The sequence below is a fragment of the Ascaphus truei genome, unplaced genomic scaffold (assembly GCF_040206685.1).
Source record: "Ascaphus truei isolate aAscTru1 unplaced genomic scaffold, aAscTru1.hap1 HAP1_SCAFFOLD_1705, whole genome shotgun sequence".
Lineage (NCBI taxonomy): Eukaryota > Metazoa > Chordata > Amphibia > Anura > Ascaphidae > Ascaphus > Ascaphus truei.
The window spans coordinates 47,606-69,797 of record NW_027454601.1 but is presented as its reverse complement, the minus strand read 5'-3'; the positions used below and the strand labels follow the sequence as shown (position 1 = coordinate 69,797).

At 52.2% G+C, this 22,192-nt stretch overlaps 1 long non-coding RNA gene across 7 annotated transcripts; it reads left to right on the top strand.

The window, feature by feature from the left end:
- Nucleotides 1–86: 86 nt before the first annotated feature.
- On the top strand, nucleotides 87–20,374 carry LOC142476759 (uncharacterized). Of its 7 annotated transcripts, none has more exons than XR_012791962.1 (5): nucleotides 87–514; nucleotides 4,475–4,875; nucleotides 15,929–16,113; nucleotides 16,218–16,265; nucleotides 18,856–20,374. It is a non-coding gene; the product is annotated as an uncharacterized LOC142476759 (long non-coding RNA). The 7 variants fall into 7 exon arrangements; XR_012791959.1 differs by lacking the exon at nucleotides 18,856–20,374 and adding an exon at nucleotides 17,346–17,705; XR_012791964.1 differs by lacking the exon at nucleotides 15,929–16,113 and having other exon boundaries at nucleotides 92–514.
- The last annotated feature ends 1,818 nt before the right edge of the window (nucleotides 20,375–22,192 follow it).

The window sequence follows — 22,192 nt, the reverse complement described above, 5'->3', positions numbered from 1 at the left end:
TGTCAGGGCTCAGAGCCCCTTCGGGTACTCACAGGGCAGTCAGCCCCCAGGGTGCACAGGGACAGCGTCACAGGACCCAAAGGAGCCAATAGGGCGGCAGCATGTCCCTGCAGGGAGATTGATACATTTCGCGGGCTGGCAGTTGGTGACAGTTGGTGACCGGAGCAGCTAAGGGAAGGAGGTAGGGTGCAGGAGTCAGTGACTCCCTGCACTAGGCCAGCATCCCCCCAGGCCCCAGATAGCCCTGAGTCACCAGTAGCTGAGTGCTATAGGGACAGGCCCTAGGTTAGGGACCCTGCCCCATTAGCTGTTTGATAGTTGGGGACACAGCGGACGCTGCGTTTCCTGCGGAGAGACTTGGGTTCAAGTCTCCGCCATTAAAGAGAGCTGGACTATCTTCAGGGTGGGATCGCCCCTGACGGATCACCACGCGGGTGGATCCTGGATGTCGTGTGGGAGCTCGTCTGATCCTTTGTGAAGCCATTGCAGGCCCGAGCACTGGAGCGCTCGGCAGGTAACCAGTAACAACAAGTGCACCAACAGAGTACTCACACGGGACTAGTGGCTGCGCAGTCACACACACATCCATATCATTTAAAGGGACATATTGTGTGGGGTCACTGGACACGGGGTGGGATCACCCGGTGGGAGGAGGCCCGAGCAAATAATTATTTATTATTTTGTCCGAATTTGGGCTGGTATTACTCAGTCAAATGTATATCTTAGGGAGCTTCAGACAAACCCGACTATCCCTGTCAGGCTCCAAACCGCGCCCCTGCACTCTTTCTTAAATCTGTCTCAGCGTCTCCCCTCCTGAAACCCCTCTCCTGGCTTCCTGTCACATCCCGCATCTCACACTCAATTCCCCTCCTCACTTTTAAAGCTTTACACTCCTCTGCCCCTCCTCACATCTCAGCCCTATTTTCTTCCTATGCACCATCCCGACTCTTGCGTTGTACCCCCTTTGTATCTAAAGCCCTCTCCCGCCTTAACCCTTTCTCACTGACTGCCCCACACTCTGGGATGACCTTTAAGAGCCACCTTAAGGCGCACCGGCTTAAAGAAGCATATGAGTAGCCCCGTGGCTAATACTATACACACGATACATGAAGCTCGGCCCCCTGCAGACGCACTTACCAGAACGCCCTCCTACTGTCTCTGTACATTCTTCCTAACAATTAGATTGTAAGCTCTTCGGAGCAGGGACTCTTCCGAAATGTAACTTTTTGTCTGAAGCACTTATTCCCATGATCTGTTATTTGTATGTAGCCCCCTGTAAGCAGAACGGGCTACTTATCCTTCTATAGGGTGACCAGGTGTCCCGGTTTAGCTGGGACAGTCCCGTTTTTTTAACCCCTGTCCCGGTTTTTTAACCTCTGTCCCGGTTTTTTAGTCTCTGCCCGGCTGCCCTGCATGCTGTAAAATGTTCCGGTTTTTGTGGTTGTTCCGCTTTTGACCATCAGAGCAGGGGGGGCAGCAGAGAGCAGACAAGCATGGAGGAGAGCAGGGGCCGGGACTAAACTGCGGAGCCTAGCAGTGAGACCCGGAAGTGTCAGTGAGAACTTCCGGTGTCTGCTGCCAAGGCTCAATATGGCTTCCCCCACCCATGCAGGTATGGTCCAGAATGGGGGACACAAACACACTCACACAATGGGGGGGGGGGGGGAGAGAGATAGAGAGAGGCACAGCATGGGGAGAGGCAGAGAGAGAGAGAGACACACAGGCACAGTATGGAGAGAGACAGAGAGAGTGGCACAAGCACAGCATGGAGAGAGACAGAGAGGCACAGGCACAGGATGGGGAGAGACAGTGTGGGGAGAGAAGCACAGCATCGGGAGAGGGGCACAGCATGGGAAGAGGGGCACAGAGTGGGGGGGGGAGAGAGAGACACAAAGAATGGGGGGAGAGAGACAGAGAATGGAGGAGAGACAGAGAAAGGAGGGGAGAGAGAGAGAGACAGAGAATAGGGAGAGAGAGACAAAGAATGGGGGAGAGAGAGACAGACAGAGAATGGAGGGGAGAGAGAGACAAGAATAGGGGGTGGAGGGAGAGAGCATGGAGGGTAGAAAGAGAGAATGGGGGAGGAGAGAGAGAGAATGGGGGGACAGAGAGCCGAGAATGGGGGGGGGGGGGAGAGAGACGAGAATGGGGGGGGGGAGAGAGAGCTGAGAATGGGGGGGAGAGGGGGTGAAGAGAGAGAATGGGGGGGAGAGAGAATGGGGGGAAGAGAGAGAGAGAGAATGGGGGGGGAGAGAGAGATGGAATGGGGGGAAGGGAGGGGGGACAGAATGGGAAGAGAGCATGGGGGGAGGAGAGAGAATGGGGGAGGAGAGAGAGAGAGAATGGGGGAGGAGAGAGAGAATGGGGGGTTTCACAGAATTGGAGAAGACACAGAGAATGGGGGAGAGAGACAGAATGGAGGGGAGAGGGAGAGACAGAGAATGGGGGAGGGGAGAGAGAGACAGAGAATGGGGGGGAGAGAGAGAGACAGAGAATGGGGGGAGAGAGAGAGAGAGACAGACAGAGAATGGGGGGAGAGAGAGAGAGACAGACAGAGAATGGGGGAGAGAGAGAGAGACAGACAGAGAATGGGGGGAGAGAGAGAGACAGACAGAGAATGGGGGGAGGAGAGAGACAGAGAATGGGGGGGAGAGAGACAGAAAATGGAGGAGAGACAGAATGGGGGAGAGGAGAGGGAGGGGGAGAATGGGGGAGAGGAGAGGGAGGGAGAGAATGGGGGAGAGGGAGAGAAAGCGAGAGAATGGGGGGGAGACACAGAGAATGGGGGAAGACACAGAGAATGGAGGGGAGAGAGAGAGACAGAGAATGGGGGAGGGGAGAGAGAGACAGGGAATGGGGGGAGAGAGAGAGACAGAGAATGGGGTAGAGAGAGAGACAGACAGAGAATGGGGGGAGAGAGAGAGAGACAGACAGAGAATGGGGGGGGAGAGAGAGACAGAGAATGGAGGAAAGACAGAGAATGAGGGAGAGGAGAGGGAGGGAGAGAATGGGGGAGAGGGAGAGAAAGCGAGAGAATGGGGGGGAGACACAGAGAATGGGGGAAGACACAGAGAATGGAGGGGAGAGAGAGACAGAGAATGGGGGGGGGGGGTGAAGGCACAGAGAATGGGGTAGAGAGAGAGACACAGAGAATGGGGGGGAGAGAGACAGAAAATGGGGGGGAGAGAGAGACAGAAAATGGAGGAGAGACACAGAATGAGAGGGAGAGAGGGAGGGGAGAGGGGAGGAGAGAGAAAGGAGAGCGGGGAGAGAATGGGGGAGAGAGCGAGAGAATGTGGGGGGAAGAGAGAGAGAGAGGGGAGGAGAGAGAATGGGGGGAGAGAGAGAGAATGGGGGGAGAGAGAGAGAATGAGGGGAGGGAGAGAGAATGGGGGGAGAGAGAGAGAGAATGAGGGGCGGGAGAGAGAGAGAGAATGGGGGCAGAGAGAGAGAGGGGGGAGAGACAGGGAAGGGTGGAATGAGAATGTAGGGGTGGGGAGAACGAGAATAGAGGAATATGGGGGGAGGGAGAGAGAAAGGGGTGTGTGTGAGAGAAGGGGGGACAGAGCGGGGTAGAGACAAAGGAGAAAGGGCGCAGTTGGTGATATCATTTGTTTTATAAAAAATTTTTATAATGTGTCCCGGTTTTTACTTTTGTAAATCTGGTCACCCTATCCTTCTACTACTGGAGTAAGCCCTGGTAAGGGCAGGCGCCAATAGTGACCATGGGTTTTCCCCCCTCACCAAGCCCCGCCTCTGTGATAGAGGCAGGCCCCTGGCTCTGTGCAGGCCTAGACAGAGAGGAGGTCCTGCTGACATCATAGGGGGCGGGGCTGTGTCTATTTAGTGGGCTGTCCTGTGGGTGTGTGGGAGAGAGGTCTGAGTGCAGCTCGGGAAGAATACTATTTAATAAGAATAGATATGACACGGCCTTCTCCTGCCGGCACCTCTTAGTTTTATTTCCCCTTCTGTTATCCATATTCTGTATGTCCGGCTACAGGAAGGGTCAGGAGACAGGGAGGACAGAGGCAGGAGAAACCCATCTGGCTCCGGCCTTGCTTGTCCCTACTAATACAAACATACAACCCCTCACTCAATGACATAGCCCTAATCCCATGTGACAAGGAGGGGTAGGACAGGCACTGCTATCCTACCTCTGCCATATAGGATGGGATCCCCCCCCCCCCATGCTGTGACTCCTGTATTGGATGATACACTGGGGGAGATGCTGCAGGAGAGGAGGAAGCAATCAGAGGTCTCTCCCCCTCCCCCTGGGTATCACTGCAGCTTTCTGCCTGTCTGGGAGTCACAGCTCGCAACTATCGTCTGTGCAAGTCTGTATAGTAAAGATGGAGAGATGACCACGTGTCTGGATAATAGTTATTTTGCCCATTACTGCACTGTATGTGTTTGGTGGGGTGGGGGGAGCTGTATTGATGTAAATGTAGGCCATGTTTTTGTTTTTTAAATACAGGATTGGTACAGCAGGCCAGCGGGGACCCACGGGGACAACCCAAGGACCCCCAGACTCCCACAGGGACCACCTGAGGACCCACGAAGGACACCTGCAGGGAAGAACTGGTGGCCCCACAGCTGTGGGGGCCCCAGGCACCCACAGGGCCACCCGAGGGCCCCCCAGACACCCGTGGGAACCACACGAGGGCCCCTAGACACCTGTGGGAACCACCTGAAAGCTCCCAGACAACCGCGTGGACGCCATTGGTGCCCACGGACACCCGCGGGGACCACCTGGAGGCCCACGGAGCCTAGCGGGGACAACCCGAAGTCCCCCAGACACCGGTGGGCACCCCCCAGGATGAACTATGGAACCTGCGGACACCCATATGGACCACCGGGGACCCCTGCTGCACTGCGGTATTAATCCTGTGTGTAAAAAAAATTATGGTTTTATGAATATTGTAATGGTTTATTAGGGACCTAGGAGTGGTTAGTGGGGCTGTTATGTGTATTTTTGTTTATTGTGGGTAGCGGAGGTGGGTGAACGGGGTATTGACCCCAAGGAAGTGTGTTTAGGCCTACCGGGTAGGGGGGGTAGCGGGAGGGATTAACCCCTTCATTACCTTAGCGGTATTATCTGCTAAGGTAAAGAAGAGGTTAAGTCATCCCGCAACCCCCTGGCAAGGCCTAAATACCCACCCAGGGCCAAATACCACCTTCACCCACCCCCGCTACCCGCAATAAGCCTGGCACGGGTATATAACCCCTTCATTGCCTTGGCGGTAATGAAGTTGCCTGTAAATGCATTTTTTATGCATGGGATTCATGCCGGGGGTCTCTGGTGCTGATATTAATGGATATCAGCTCTGGGACACATGCATTTTATTTTCATCGCAGCTTCACCCCACCTCCTTGCCAACTTTTGTGGCGGGACAATTTGGAGAAGAAACAGCAATTTTAAAGTGGCGATCAGCCGCAATAAGCTGATCAGGGCTTATAGAATTGAGCGTGTTTGAAAAACTGGCGATCAGTGCCGAAAAGTGGCTTATCACCGCGCGTCTGCCGATTTGTAATTTTTATTTATTTCTTTTTTGGCAAAAAAAACCTGTAATTTTTGCTCTAATCGCCAGCTTCTCTGGGCTTACTGAATCGCTGTAGGCTTTTTTGGCGATAAGCTGGTGATAAGTGGCTTATCGCTGCTTACTGCATGAGGGCCTTAGGGAGAATTTGTTCCTATAAAGCAGGGGTGGGGAACGTCCGGCCCGCGAAAATCATTTGGTCCGGCTCCCGGGAAGCAAGCCTGCAAGAATGGTTTAAACAAAAAAAACTCCCCCTCTCCTGATTGGCTGCCCGTGCTGTCACTCTGCCAAGATTTGTTTTTTTGGCCCACCTCTTCATACATGGAGCAAGTGTAGGGTGCAAGCCGGGCCTCCCCTTCCCTCAGCACTGCCCCCCTCCCTTCTCTCCTCCAGTAATGCCGGGCCTCCCCTTCCCTCAGCACTGCCCCCCTCTCTTCTCTCCTCCAGTAATGCCGGGCCTCCCCTTCCCTCAGCACTGCCCCCCTCCCTTCTCTCCTCCAGTAATGCCGGGCCTCCCCTTCCCTCAGCACTGCCCCCCTCCCTTCTCTCCCCCAGTAATGCCGGGCCTCCCCTTCCCTCAGCACTGCCCCCCTCCCTTCTCTCCTCCTGTAATGCCGGGCCTCCCCTTCCCTCAGCACTGCCCCCCTCCCTTCTCTCCCCCAGTAATGCCGGGCCTCCCCTTCCCTCAGCACCGCCCCCCTCCCTTCTCTCCTCCAGTAATGCCGGGCCCTCCCCTTCCCTCAGCACCGCCCCCCTCCCTTCTCTCCTCCAGTAATGCCGGGCCCTCCCCTTCCTTCAGCACTGCCCCCCTCCCTTCTCTCCTCCAGTAATGCTGGGCCTCCCCTTCCCTCAGCACTGCCCCCCTCCCTTCTCTCCTCCAGTAATGCCGGGCCCTCCACTTCCCTCAGCACTGCCCCCCTCCCTTCTCTCCTCCAGTAATGCCGGGCCTCCCCTTCCCTCAGCACTGCCCCCCTCCCTTCTCTCCTCCAGTAACGCCGGGCCTCCCCTTCCCTCATCACTGCCCCCCTCCCTTCTCTCCTCCAGTAACGCCGGGCCTCCCCTTCCCTCAGCACTGCCCCCCTCCCTTCTCTCCTCCAGTAATGCCAGACCTCCCCTTCCCTCAGCACTGCTCCCCTCCCTTCTCTCCTCCAGTAATGCCGGGCCCTCCCCTTCCCTCAGCACTGCCCCCCTCCCTTCTCTCCTCCAGTAATGCCGGGCCTCCCCTTCCCTCAGCACTGCCCCCCTCCCTTCTCTCATCCAGTAATGCCGGGCCCTCCCCTTCCCTCAGCACTGCCCCCCTCCCTTCTCTCTTCCAGTAATGCCGGGCCTCTCCTTCCCTCAGCACTGCCCCCCTCCCTTCTCTCCTCCAGTAATGCCGGGCCTCCCCTTTCCTCAGCACTGCCCCCCTCCCTTCTCTCCTCCAGTAACGCCGGGCCTCCCCTTCCCTCAGCACTGCCCCCCTCCCTTCTTTCCTCCAGTAATGCCGGGCCTCCCCTTCCCTCAGCACTGCCCCCCTCCCTTCTCTCCTCCAGTAATGCCGGGCTCCTTAGGCTCCGCCCCTGTGTCCCTCCCTTTAGGCTCTGCGGGCCTGCCAGTCTCATCTGCACTGGCTACCTATGCAGCTCCAGCAGCCCATCCACGGGCCCCAGGTAACCCACATGCCCCCTTATAGCCCCTCCCAGACTCCTTACCCACCCCAAGGGGGGAAAGGCCTTGTTTTTGAGTGTGTTTGCAGAGGTGGGCTTATTGTGTGTGTGTCACTGTGTGTCACTGTGTGTGTGTCACTGTCACTGCGTGTGTGTGTGTGTCACTGTCTGTGTGTGTGTGTCTCACTGTCTCTGTGTGTGTGTGTGTCACTGTGTGTGTCACTGTGTGTGTGTGTCACTATCTGTGTGTGTGTGTGTCTCACTGTCTCTGTGTGTGTGTGTCACTGTGTGTGTCACTGCGTGTGTGTGTCACTGTCTGTGTGTGTGTGTCTCACTGTCTCTGTGTGTGTGTGTCACTGTCACTGTGTGTGTCACTGTGTGTGTGTGTCACTATCTGTGTGTGGCAGCAGCCGCCTGAGGTGATGAAGGACCTGAGTATCACCAGAGCGGCTCAGGTAAGCAGCGCTCCGGGGGGGACAGGGTATAAGAGGAGTGGGGCTTGGGGGATGGGGGGGAGGGGGTATAAGAGGCTTGGGGGATAGAAGAACGAGTCTGCGGAGGGAGAAACACCTCACTACCGTCTCTCCTCCTCCCCACACCGGGCAGCAGCTGCGGAGGAGGGCACCTGCTCCGCAGTGCCGCAGTGTAAGAGGAGAGGGAGCTATGCAGGGCCCTGACAGGGGAAGGGCAGGAGGGCCATGGGACACCACAAGGCCTGATGCCTAATCCCAGCATCATTGGTCTCCTTGACTTCAATACATGTTGTATGATTAACTTTTGCAGACACCCCCCCCCCCCAATGATCTGTGCCCCATAAAATGACTCAGTGTGATCTAAGCTGTCAGACCGTCCCTCATGCATCTCAAATTGCCACTTCTTGCAGCTGATTGTCATTCTTGTTTAGAGAGTGTCTGAAAGTGAGTGAGAGAGTGTGTATGAGTGAGAGGGTCTGAGAGTGTGTGATTTCCCACCCCCCCTGCTCCGATTTGTGTGTGTGAGAGAATACAGACACCAACCCACAATCAGTCATACAGTAGTCACCCACCACCCAAGTGTCAGTCAGTCACCCAAGTGTCAATCAGTCAGTCACCCAAGTGTCAGTCAGTCAGTCAGTCACACAAGTGTCAGTCAGTCACCCAAGTGGCAGTCAGTCACCCAAGTGTCAGTCAGTCAGTCACACAAGTGTCAGTCAGTCAGTCAGTCACCCAAGTGTCAGTCAGTCAGTCACACAAGTGTCAGTCAGTCACACAAGTGCCAGTCAATCAGTCACCCAAGTGTCAGTCAGTCAGTCACACAAGTGTCAGTCAGTCAGTCACACAAGTGTCAGTCAGTCAGTCACTCGTGTCAGTCAGTCAGTCACCCAAGTGTGAGTCAGTCAGTCACCCAAGTGTCAGTCAGTCTGTCAGTCAGTCACACAAGTGCCAGTCAGTCACACAAGTGTCAGTCAGTCAGTCAGTCACACAAGTGTCAGTCAGTCAGTCATCCAAACCTGGAAAACCAGTTGCGAGTTGCAACATCATCAATACCAGCTAACATCACACGCCTCACCAAAGAGAAGCAGTTCCAGTTAATTGAATGTTTGACCAAATATAGCAGGCTAATTTTTAAGTTGATCATTTTGTATGGCCCGCGAATGATGTTATAAATATCCAAATGGCCCTTGGCAGAAAAAAGGTTCCCCACCCCTGCTATAAAGTACACCAAGTTTGGCATACAGCAGCGGCAGCTCTTATTCGAGCAAATGCCGCTGGCTGAATGAGGCTGGGAAGCGGGTAGCCGCGGCGCGTGGCGGCGCACTGTGACGTCACGGTCACAAGCGCGCCCGGCTTCCCCGGCTTCCCCGGCTTCCCCAGGCTTCCCCGACACCCCTGGAGTTCAAATCTAGGTAAGCGGGGGTGCGGGGAAGCAGAGGGGCAGAGTAGAAGCCGGGTTCGGGGTGTCTTTGGGGGGGTAATTGCGCGCGATGTGGAGGGGAGGTGCGTGGGGGAAACGCGGCGGCGCGCGTTTCTGACTGGCGGCAGCTGGGGTAGATCCCGGCATGCCGCCGGCATTTACTCGAATAAAAGATGTCGCTACTGTAGGATTTGGATGTCAGGGTATCAATATGCAACCCAAATGTTAAATGGGAGTTGAACTATATGCCCAGATATTTCAAACCAGTAACAGGGGCTAGGATGGTATTAGAGTTGGTTTTTATCTGAAGCTCTGTCATTGGAAGCGTTAGCAATTTAGCTCTGGTCCCAAATACCATTGTTACAGTCTTGTCAGTGTTTAAAATCAGTTTGTTTTAGGAAATCCAGTTTCAAGTCTCAAAAAATCAGATTGAAGTATGTGTTCAAGGTCAGAGAGGCGAGGGCTGCGTGCATATAGGATAAGATCTAAGGCCTCTCACAATAACCCGTTAGGAATATTAATTCCTCATCTATCCGACATAAGTATAAAATATAGTCTACCAAGACCCCTAATACAGAGTTACCCACCTTATACGGGATCAGCTGCCAGACGAGTACAGTAAATGTATCTTATTTCTTTTGCCACTGGAGGGCAGCGTGGAGTTACACGGAGTGGCGCCCGTAAGGACGACGTGCCAGTTAGGCGGAAGGAGAAGCGCACACACTTTTATGTGAAACGGATATATTTGGGGAGGGATTTAGTAGTTTGAGTAAGAAAATTAACCATTTAAATATGCACAGATTTAATCCCACTTTTGGAAATTAGGGATGTTGCCTAAAAGTTTGAGAATGCATAAAGTGCCACCCATGGGCTTTAATGAAGCAGCATTTGTGGGCTAAAGGGAACAGCATTCTGTATAAAGGTATTTTGGACTCGATATAAATAATTGATGCCAAAAACTAATATTAAGTAAATTGAGAATGGAAAAAACTTCAGCACAAACGTACAGAATGTGATATTCTGAGAGATCTGACAGATGTTATCAAATCCCACAATGAATATATAAAAAATGTCTGTATAGAACGAGTCAAACAAGAATATGCCAATAAAACGTTTAATTGGGAGATACAGGGGCCACAATTCAGGTCATTTAGCTGAAAGAAGAGAAGCCGGTCAGCCAGTAGAGCAGGTCAGCCGGTCAGCCAGAAGAGCAGGTCAGCCGTTCAGCCAGTAGAGCAGGTCAGCCGGTAGAGCAGGTCAGCCGGTCAGCTCTGAGATCAGCATTACTTATATCCCCTAAACGTTGTCCCCTGCATGTAATGCTGCAACACAGCCTACACTGCATATACTGTACCTGAGATACTTAACCCTTTCTTTTCGCTCGACTCTAATCTGAATGATTTGCTAATTGGTTTGTAATTAGAGAGATATTTGTAGCAGAATCCCATGTATGTTCTTTTTACCTTTTTAGATACCGTTTTGTGTAATAAAAGATATGAGATCAGAGGGGCTTCCTGTTTGCACTCGTGTTTTGGCAGAAGTGTATACACTGGCGACACACTTTATTCGAGCTCGGCTAGTCCCACGAATTCGGGTATACCCGGGTGTATTGAGGTTTGTGACTGTTTTCTGCCCGAGTGCATTGAGGTATTTTCCAAGCAGGGATTGAAGCATTTTATTCCCGCTGGCTGCAATACTGCACAGTATATATATATATACTGCATTACAATTCATGAATTTATGCCATCTGGTAGACACGCGAAGCATTGCAGCCTATTAAATCCTAATCATTATCATTTAACAGATCAGCCGCCCGTCAGCCAGGCATGAACCCAGGCTGGGAAGGCAAACACAACGGGGCTTGTCAGAGGTGAGGAGCGGCGCATTCCAGGTATCTGCCAGGTACATACTGGGTATTTGCTCGAATAAAGTGTGTCGGTGCAGTATGTGACCCTATAAATCTCCCTCACACCCGGGCTTGGCAGCGTGACACTAGTGCAGCGTCCTGGGGAAGAATCACTGAGCTGTTAGCAATAGATACAACGGACAGAAAAGACACTACACATAGGTTTGATTAAAGAGAGTATTTTATTTAAATAATTAATCTCTTTGCTGGGAGGGGCCTGCAGCACATTGCGGAGCGATATAGTAACACGCAGAGCAATGCACTGCAGGCCCCTCCGGCAGCGAAGGGGTGAAGACCAATGCAGGGTGTATAAAGATCTCACTGATAATTCATGCACAAAGGGCAGTTTGTTGCTGTGATCCAGAGGAAGGCGAAACATAACCCCTGCTGTGCAATGGGGGAAAAAAATTCCTTCCTGACCCCATTAAATGGCGATCGGATGGTCCCTGGATCACTGCGCAGTGAGATCAGATGGAGCAGCACAGATCAGCGTTGTTATACACAGGGGCACACTCAGTATATAGAGATGCGGGTGATGGGGCCCTTGTGCCCCTGTGTATAACTCACCTGCTCCCCCATCCCCCTGCATATCTATCCCATTCGCCCCTTTTCCTCCCGCATACCTCGCAGGGCCGGCCGTCCATTAGGCGGTCGCCTAGCGCGCAGAGGTCCTAGGGGCGCATTAATAATCATTATTATTTTTTCCTCTTATTATTTCTAATTTATTTATCTTTTTTTTTAAATTATTCTTTTTTTTATCCAGTATTTTGGCGCCCTTTTATTTTTATTTTGTGTCGCGCTGGGGTGCGGTCGCACCCCCTGCAGCCCCGATAGCTACGCCACTGTTTATTTTATTATTTTATTTATCTTATTATTTTTTATACAACTGGGGCACAAATTTTAAGTTTCGCCTCGGGCGCATGAAACCCGTGCTCCGGCCCTGCTCCTTGTTCTCTCTCTCCCTCTCACGCCCAATATCCCTATCTCCCTCTACTACCTGCCCCTCCCGCAGCCTTCCTGATCTTATCTGCCTCTCCTGCGGTCAAACCAACTTCTCAGGGCCCCTAGAAAACCCCTGTATCTACGCCCTGGCTCCTCTGCTACCTGCTCCTGGCTTCTTCTCCGCCTAAAAAAGGTGAAGCAGCAGATCTGTCCGCACCTCTCGTATTCTCCTACCTGCTCCCGGGGTCTTCTCCGCCTAAAAAAGGTGAAGCAGCAGATCCGGCCACACCTGTCGTATGCTCCATGGTCATCGTACACCACATCTGCGTCATCGGCCGCCTTGTAGCCCACCTCATTGTTCCACTTGACGCCCGCTTTGTCGTATGCCTCGTCGTCCGCCTCGTAGCCCGCCTCGTCGTCTGGTGGCACAAAGGGCACCACCTTCGTGCGTGTCCTGATCTGCAGGAGACATGACGTGTTTGTAACCAGGGACAGTGATACTCTGTATCGCAAGAGCTCCTGTGCCACTTATACCCCATCCCCAATACCACGTTATACCGCCCTCCACAGGGCAAATACCCGTTATACCCACCTCCCCAGGCCCAGTACCCAGTTATACAACCCTCCCAAGGCCCAGTACCCGTTATACCCACCTCACCAGGCCCAGTAGCCATTATATACCCCTCCCCAGAAGGTCATGTTTCTATTTATCAAAAATACATTGAGTTACCTCTGGTTTTCAGGCATGTCCTGGGGGAGTTATCACAGAGACACAGAAACGTCGCTGAGTTTGGTGAGTAACTCCCTTAACCTCTCAGCAGTTGAATTCCCCATTAGGCGCTTAGCACGTTAAAAACAAGCGTTGCTATTTCTCTGCATGAAGTTGCAGGTAATTGGAAGAGTTACACAGTGACGGCTATTTCATCACTCACCTTCTTCCCCCGAAACGGTCTTTTCTGTCTTATTTCCGGCTTCACATCGGATATCCATATCCATTCTTGGCCTCTGATCTGTATGCAGGACAATGCTTTAAGACAGGGTTGCACAACCTTTTCCCCCTGCTCCCCCCTCCACCTTCCCCACCTTGTCTCCGACGTTCTGATGTAACGACGTCATGTGATATCACGTTGCTATGGCAATGCCATATCATGTGACGCCACGTTGCTGTCGCCAGAAGCCGCCGGAGACAAGGAAAGGGAACTTACAGAGGCCTTGCGCGCGATCTCCGGCATTTAATTTAAATGCTGTGGGGAAGAGCGAGGGGCCTCTGTAAGCGCCGAGCCCCTCCTCCCAAGAAAATGTCGTGCCCCTCGATTTGCGCACCCCTGCTTTAAGAGATATTCTGGGACCCTCCAACTCCTCCATCGGACCCTTCCTCATATTGACTGACCTTGCAGTGCTCTGCACTGACTTGCACTGACCTGCTATGGTGCCTCTCAAAATACCATGCTAACTCATTCTGAACATACATGTGTCCTTTCTACATGTTACTCAGCTTGTATGGGCCACAGACAGCTTTCCCGGGGTCCAGGACTAGTTTCCACCGGAGACACTCACCCATGGGTCGGCGACTTTGCGAGAACCCACCCCCCCCCCAACCTGTTTTCTCTTGCACTGCCATAGACAACAACATTTCGGCCTGCTGGTCTTTCTCAGGTAAAGTGGCTAAACCCACTAAATCCAGCAAAGAAAGGCCAGCAGCCGAAACATTGTAGTCTGTGGCACAATAAATTATCTTTTTTTATTCAAATCCGTGTGCCCTTTCCCATCAATCATATTGTATCCATTGGACGAAATGCCGGTCTTCCCTGAGACTAAGGGGCACCGGTAAAAGTATCACTACTTATTGTTTTTTTTTTGGTTTGCAGCAAATCCCCATCATTTGTGCGTTCTCTTGCTCTGCCCCAATCTGACACACCACCTTGCTCTCTCACCCCCCTCTTAGACTCCCCCGTCACCCTTTCCTTCCTCAAAGGTTGTCCTTTAATCAGATCTTACCCAAATTGTCTCCATCTCCCTTGGAAATGTTCTGTCTTTAAGCTGTGCGGCTCCTCTTGATCCGAACTTTCTTAGCTTTAGGTTTCGGCTCCGAGGGTCTAAAAAATAAGCGACTCCGAAAAGATGTGAAATATGCGCACGGGTCCTAATGGGGCACTGAGGGGGAGACTTAAATACTAGTAAATATAATCTACTGTGCTAACAAATATAATCTATTAACTAACAAATATAACTTATTAAACTAAGAAATACAATTTATTAAACTAACAAATATAACTTATTAAACTAAGAAATATAACTTATTCAACTAAGAAATATAATTTATTAAACTTAGAAATATAATCTATTAAACTAAATAAATATCTATTCAACTAAATAAATATCTATTCAACTAAATAAATATAATCTATTTAAAAACAATACAATAAAAAGCTGGAGAAAAGATACGTCAACCAAGCCACAGATGTGATGCCAATGAGCGTTGAACTCCTTGCAGATCCACCGTCAGCTGGTTGTGGCAGAAAGTGGTGACATACAGTAGAACAGAGTGGTTGAGCTGTAACCACGGCAGTCAGGTCAGAAATCAACACAATATTTTTTGAAATTTAGAATGAGAATGTTCAGTATGTCACATTCTGGGCTCAGACTCTGAGCCCTGTCACATGTTAGCAGCTTGTGATAATAGAAGGTATCCATATACTGGGATGTGATAAGCTACATGAAGGTCATTTTATACTGGGTCCCATAACCTGCTTTATATGAAGTATCATTTTACACTAATTAGTAGAGATGTTACATTTTGAAAAATAGCACTTCTGGCGGCATTGTTCATTTTCTCTACAAATGATAAATGAAAAAGTTGGATAAAACGTTATATGTGTGTGTGAGCGCGCAATATATATAGAGGTATCAGTACCGTGTTAGCCGAGCTTCAATAATCAAAAAATAAATAGATGATACCGTTCTGTGGCTAACGAAATGCTTTTATTTGTGCGAGATTTCGAGATACACTGATCTCTTCTTCCGGCGATGTTACAATGAATGAAGCAAGCAAAAGGTATACTTAAAAACAGTGTCTCTTGGAATGTTATCTGTGCTGGTCCTTCCCCCAGTGTGGATGTGTTTTATGCCTAGAGGTGTCAAAAGGTTCCTGAAAGCAAGTGATGAAAGAGTGTGTATGTGTATCAGTGTGAATGAAAATGAATGGAGAGCCCACAGTATATACAGTGCTTTACAAAAGGTGTGTGTGGAGTGGGAGTGGATATAAATGGTGTGGGTGGGTGTGGAAATGTGAGAGTTTGTAGCACAACTAAAAGTGTGTGTGGATACTTTGTGGTCCCTATTGGTGTATAGGGATGGAAAAACAGTATTTGTATGTGTAAAAGACAGCTGTGTGTGCATACATATAGCACAGTATGTTAAATTATGCCGCGGGGTCATGTGACGTCACCCTCGTCAAATGCCGCTGCAGGTCACGTGACGCCGCATCAAGGTAAGGGGGGGCGCGAGCACCAGCAGAGGGAAGGCAGGGGGGCGAGCTGCAAAAGTTTGTGCTCCCCTGGTATAACCAATAAATAATATAGCTGATATAGCAATTTGGTTGTGGCTAGAGAGAGATTATAATGGCAGTGAGAATTAGTGGTCAGAATTAATAACAGTGCAATTACTAAAAAGTAGCTGTAATAAAATAATAATAAACACTATGCCTAAACACAATAAAAATCCAGAAACCTAGCTCTAATAGCTATGTTATAACTCAATCATAAAAGGATCCAATTCGGGCATCCTCTGGAGCCCTGGCAGCTCTCTTCAGGGAAACAACCACCTCCTCGATAGATATCTAAACAAAAAAAAAGAAGAGAAAGCGCCCGCTCCATGTGTAAATTCGGTTTAACAATTTCATTTCCTGGACAAGATAAAAATAGCAAACTCACAAACATCCGTTTGGTAAAAGCATTGTGTGAGACAGGCTCGTGCTCCGTGGTAATCCGGTGGTCAATCCGCAGCTCCAGAGTTTGGACGATGACCGGGAAACTCGATAGGCTGCGCCCCTCGCAGTGTGGTCCTCCGGCAATCTGTGGTATGTTGTGGTTCCACTGTAAATCCGGTGTCTCGTCTTGGTCGCGTACCAACTTCCCTTCCGGCGTCAGGACGTATAGTGTGGCAATAGCAACGAGAAGAAAGTACTGAGGTGGGTTGGATCCCCCTCGGTTATTTCTTGTTTTATTAATAAATAATTTACTATATTTTAATCTCTGGTGCGCATTGTGTGCATTTTTCTTCTTGTCTGCACAGTGCTTCAGATGCTGCATCTGAAAAAATGCCGGTGGATCGGGATGTGAGGTAGGGAAGTGACGTCCGCGCCGGAATGTCATTGCCACGCCTCCATATATTTATTGCCACGCCCCCAATCGCACCCGCTGCATACCCTGCAAAGCCATAAAAAGCTCAGGCTTCAGCAAGTGTATTGCAGCGTGTGTGCCTTCCCTCCGTCTGAAATACTATAGACGCAGCCTTATCGACGCTTACTAAATAGGCCCGTGTCTCTCTCTCTCTCTCTCTGTGTCTCTGTCTCTCTCTGTGTCTCTGTCTCTCTCTGTGTGTCTCTGTCTCTCTCTGTGTGTCTCTGTCTCTCACTGTGTGTCTCTCTGTGTCTCTGTCTCTCTCTGTGTGTCTCTGTCTCTCTCTGTGTGTCTCTGTCTCTCTCTGTGTGTCTCTGTCTCTCTCTGTGTGTCTCTGTGTGTCTCTGTCTCTCTGTGTGTCTCTCTGTGTCTCTCTCTCTCTCTCTGTGTCTCTGTCTCTCTCTGTGTGTCTCTGTCTCTCTCTGTGTGTCTCTGTCTCTCTCTGTGTGTCTCTGTCTCTCTCTGTGTGTCTCTCTGTGTCTCTGTCTCTCTGTGTCTCTGTCTCTCTGTGTGTCTCTGTTTCTCTCTGTGTGTCTCTGTTTCTCTCTGTGTGTCTCTGTCTCTCTCTGTGTGTCTCTGTTTCTCTCTGTGTGTCTCTGTGTGTGTCTCTGTATCTCTGTCTCTCTCTGTGTCTCTGTGTGTGTCTCTGTGTCTCTCAAATCAAATCAGCTTGATTGGCATGTCAAAAGAACATTTCAGTATTGCCAAAGCGTGAGTAATAGGGGGTGTGGGACAATGATTACACGAATACTAGGGGGTACGGTATAATGGTTATACAGTATATTACTTTTGTCTCTCTCTCTCTCTCTCTCTCTCTGTGTGTCTCTCTCTCTCTCTCTGTGTCTCTCTCTCCCTATGTCCCTCTCTCTGTCTCTCTCTCATTCTCTGTCTCTCTCTCTGTGTCTCTCTCTCATTCTCTGTCTCTCTCTCTCATTCTCTGTCTCTCTCTCATTCTCTGTCTCTCTCTCATTCTCTGTCTCTCTCTCATTCTCTGTCTCTCTCTCTCATCCCTGTATGATAGGTATGTTCCAACTCAATTTTTTGCTCTTCTTTTCCGTTTGAGAGGAGGGAGTCCCTCACCTCTTCAGCCACACACCAGGAACGCTGGATTGCTTTCAGACGCTCGGAGAGGCGGATACAGTCGTGGATTGCACGATTTCTCGCCCCCTCCCTGCCTTTCACGCCCCCTCCCTGCCTTTCACGCCCCCTCCCTGCCTTTCATGCCCCCCTCCCTGCCTTTCACGCCCCCACCCCCCTCCCTGCCTTCCACGCCCCCAACCCCTTCCCTGCCTTTCACGCCCCACCTCCCTGCTTTCACGCCCCCCCCTCCCTGCCTTTCACGCCCCCCCTCCCTGCCTTTCACACCCCCCTCCCTGCCTTTCACACCCCCACCCCCCTCCCTGCCTTTCACGCCCCCACCCCCCTCCCTGCCTTTCACGCCCCTACCCCCCTCCCTGCCTTTCCACCCCCCTCCCTGCCTTTCACGCCCCTACCCCCCTCCCTGCCTTTCACGCCCCTACCCCCCTCCCTGCCTTTCCACCCCCCTCCCTGCCTTTCCACCCCCACCCCCACCCCCCTCCTGCCTTTCACGCCCCCTCCCTGCCTTTCCATCCCCCTCCCTGCCTTTCACGCCCCCACCCCCTCCCTGCTTTTCCACCCCCCACCCTGCCTTTCACGCCCCCCCTGCCTTTCACGCCCCCACCCCCCTCCCTTCTTTTCACGCCCCCCGTCCCCTCCCTGCCTTTCACGCCCCCCTCCCTGCCTTTCACGCCCCCTCCCCGCCTTTCACGCCCCCCTCCCTGCCTTTCACGCCCCCGTCCCCTCCCTGCATTTCACGCCCCCGTCCCCTCCCTGCCTTTCACGCCCCCATCCCCTCCCTGCCTTTTACGCCCCCGTCCCCTGCCTGCCTTTATCGCCCCCGTCCCCTCCCTGCCTTTAACGCCCCCCCTCCCTGCCTTTCACGCCCCCGTCCCCTCCCTGCCTTTCACGCCCCGTCCCCTCCCTGCCTTTAACGCACCCGTCCCCCCCTCCCTGCCTTTCACGCCCCCACCCCCCTCCCTTTCACGCCCCCACCCCCTCCCTGCCTTTCACGCCCCCACCCCCTCCCTGGCTTTCACGCCCCCACCCCCCTCCCTGCCTTTCACGCCCCCACCCCCCTCCTTGCCTTTCACGCCCCCCCTCCCTGCCTTTCACGCCCCCCCTCCATGCCTTTCACGCCCCGTCCCCTCCCTGCCTTTAACGCACCCGTCCCCCCCCCCTCCCTGCCTTTCACGCCCCCACCCCCCTCCCTGCCTTTCACGCCCCCACCCCCTCCCTGCCTTTCACGCCCCCACCCCCCTCCTTGCCTTTCACGCCCCCCCTCCCTGCCTTTCACGCCCCCCTCCATGCCTTTCACGCCCCCCCTCCCTGACTTTCACATGGAAATGTATTTTATTACACATCATTTTGCCATGGCACTGCTCCCTCGGCATTGAAGTAATCTTTGAACGAATCTCGGATACATTTTGCCATTTTCCCTGTTACATTATTAGCTTTATTTCGACGGAGAGAACAAGTAATTACATCTTCAGAATCGATAACAGAAGAATCAACAGACCCTTCTAAATCGATGACCACATTGTGAAGTACAGTGACACATTTCCCAATATGTTTGGCATTTGGCACAGATGTTTCTATAGATTTTAAGAGTATTCTCCATTTTCCTGACATGATACCGAATGCACATTCAACACAACGTTGAGCCCTAGATAGTCTGTAGTTGTAAATTTCGGCCTCTTTTGATAACGATTTTCTAGGATACGGCTTCATGAGGTACTTCAGCAACGGGTAGGACTCATCTGCTACGAGTACATGAGGCATCTTGTCCCGGTTACTTGATGGCAATGTTTTGTCAGCTGGAAACACAAGTTTTTTTTGTTCGATTAACTTGAGCGGTGAGGATGCTCTGAACACACCACCATCGCTTTGCTTCCCATATACTCCGACGTCAATCGCAATAAAACGACATTTGGCATCAGCAACAGCTTGCAAAACTATCGAATGAAAATGTTTGTACAGTAATTGTAGAACATTGACCCTGACTTTGCTGGGAGTTTTATTCGAATATGCTTGCCATCGATAAATTAGTCTGAACAGGAGTAATTTTTCCCTCTATTTTTTTAACAATATAATCAAATGTTGTTATAGACATTCACATATACTGTATTCAAAGAATTTACGTGCATGCAAGCGAAGCATGGGATATAAGGTTGCAAATTCTCCAAGTGTCTCACGCTGGACATTTATATCATGGACATTTGTTGTCCTGCCACCCAAAAGTTAACTTCTGAGATACACATTATCCAATAAAAAAAACATGCAGAGCTCTTTAGACAATGCCATTATACACTACAAGTGGACAATCTGGAATTGATGGCTTTGGACGTCACGTTGATGTAGAAGGTGGTTAAGGTCCCTCTGAGTTCGAAGATCTTCTTGGAGGGCCTGGATGGTCAACTGCAGGTACTATAACAAAGGGGGAAAATAACATATGAATGTTGTAATGAAGCTAACAATTTACAGAGTTCTGTACAAAGATGACAAAAGTTAAATGAAAGAGGAGACACCGACAAAAAGACCCAGAATGGAGGCCACCGAGGAGGCCCGATTCAGCAGCAGCGACCCACCGGCAATGAGTTCTTACCAGCCTCACCCCCCTGTCTGCCTTCCCTTTTACCTAATACCACCCTCTGCCTCTGCCTACTTCCCCATGCTGGAAAAGTGCTGGTATCCAGGAACCTTGCCCATGCTGTACCCTGGGCTGTCTCACTCTGCCTCTGCCCACTCAGGGTATTTGAGTCCAGACACACTCAGGTCTCAGCAGTTCCCCTCACCAGACGTGTCCCCCATGGACTCCTCTGCCCTGCTACAGGCCCTTAAACAGGTGCCCATGCTGGGTCCTGAGCTCAAGGACTGACTCCAGAAAGGAGAATAACAGCAGCACTTCCAACAAAGAGGGACAAGTGCCTATCTGGGTGCCCCCTTCACATCCCCCCCCCTGCACCTCACATCACCCCCCCCTTGCACATCAACCCCCTGTTCCCTTGCACATCACCCCCCCTTGAACATCAACCACCCCCCTTCCCTTGCATATCACCCCCCCTTGCACATCAACCCCCCCTTCCCTTTCACATCAACCTCCCCTTGAACATCAACCACCCCCCTTCCCTTGCATATCACCCCCTTGCACATCAACCCCCCTTCCCTTGCACATCAACCCCCCCTTGCACATCAACCCCCCCCCTTGCACATCAACCACCCCCCCTTGCACATCAACCCCCCCTTCCCTTGCACATCATCCCCCCTTGCACATCAACCACCCCCCTTCCCTTGCACATCAACCCCTCCTTCCACATCAACCCCCCTTGCACATCAACCACCCCCCTTCCCTTGCACATCAACCCCCCCTTCCACATCAACCCCCCTTCCCTTGCACATCAACCCCCTCTTCCCTTGCACATCAACCACCCCCCTTGCACATCAACCCCCCCTTCCCTTGCACATCACCCCCCTCTTGCACATCAACCCCCCCCCTTGCACATCACCCCCCCTTGCACATCAACCCCCCCTTGCACATCAACCCCCCCTTCCCTTTCACATCAACCCCCCCTTCCTTTTCACATCAACCCCCCCTTCCCTTTCACATCAACCCCCCCTTGCACATCAACCACCCCCCTTCCCTTGCATATCACCCCCCTTGCACATCAACCCCCCCCTTGCACATCACCCCCCCCTTGCACATCAACCCCCCTTGAACATCAACCCCCCCTTGCACATCAACCACCCCCCTTCCCTTGCATATCACCCCCCTTGCACATCAACCCCCCCCCCCTTGCACATCACCCCCCCCTTGAACATCAACCCCCCTTGAACATCAACCCCCCCTTGCACATCAACCACCCCCCTTCCCTTGCATATCACCCCACTTGCACATCAACCCCCCTTGCACATCAACCCCCCTTCCCTTGCACATCAACCACCCCCCCTTGCACATCAACCCCCCCTTCCCTTGCACATCACCCCCCCTTGCACATCAACCACCCCCCTTCCCTTGCACATCAACCCCTCCTTCCACATCAACCACCCCCCTTCCCTTGCACATCAACTCCTCCTTCCACATCAACCCCCCCTTGCACATCAACCACCCCCCTTCCCTTGCACATCAACCCCCCTTCCCTTGCACATCAACCCCCTCTTCCCTTGCACATCAACCACCCCCCCCTTGCACATCAACCGCCCCTTCCCTTTCACATCAACCTCCCCTTGAACATCAACCCCCCCTTGCACATCAACCACCCCCCTTCCCTTGCATATCACCCCCCTTGCACATCAACCCCCCTTCCCTTGCACATCAACCCCCCCTTGCACATCAACCCCCCCCTTGCACATCAACCACCCCCCCTTGCACATCAACCCCCCCTTCCCTTGCACATCATCCCCCCTTGCACATCAACCACCCCCCTTCCCTTGCACATCAACCCCTCCTTCCACATCAACCCCCCTTGCACATCAACCACCCCCCTTCCCTTGCACATCAACCCCCCCTTCCACATCAACCCCCCTTCCCTTGCACATCAACCCCCTCTTCCCTTGCACATCAACCACCCCCCTTGCACATCACCCCCCCCTTGCACATCAACCCCCCCCCTTGCACATCACCCCCCCTTGCACATCAACCCCCCCTTGCCCATCAACCCCCCCTTCCCTTTCACATCAACCCCCCCTTCCTTTTCACATCAACCCCCCCTTCCCTTTCACATCAACCCCCCCTTGCACATCAACCACCCCCCTTCCCTTGCATATCACCCCCCTTGCACATCAACCCCCCCC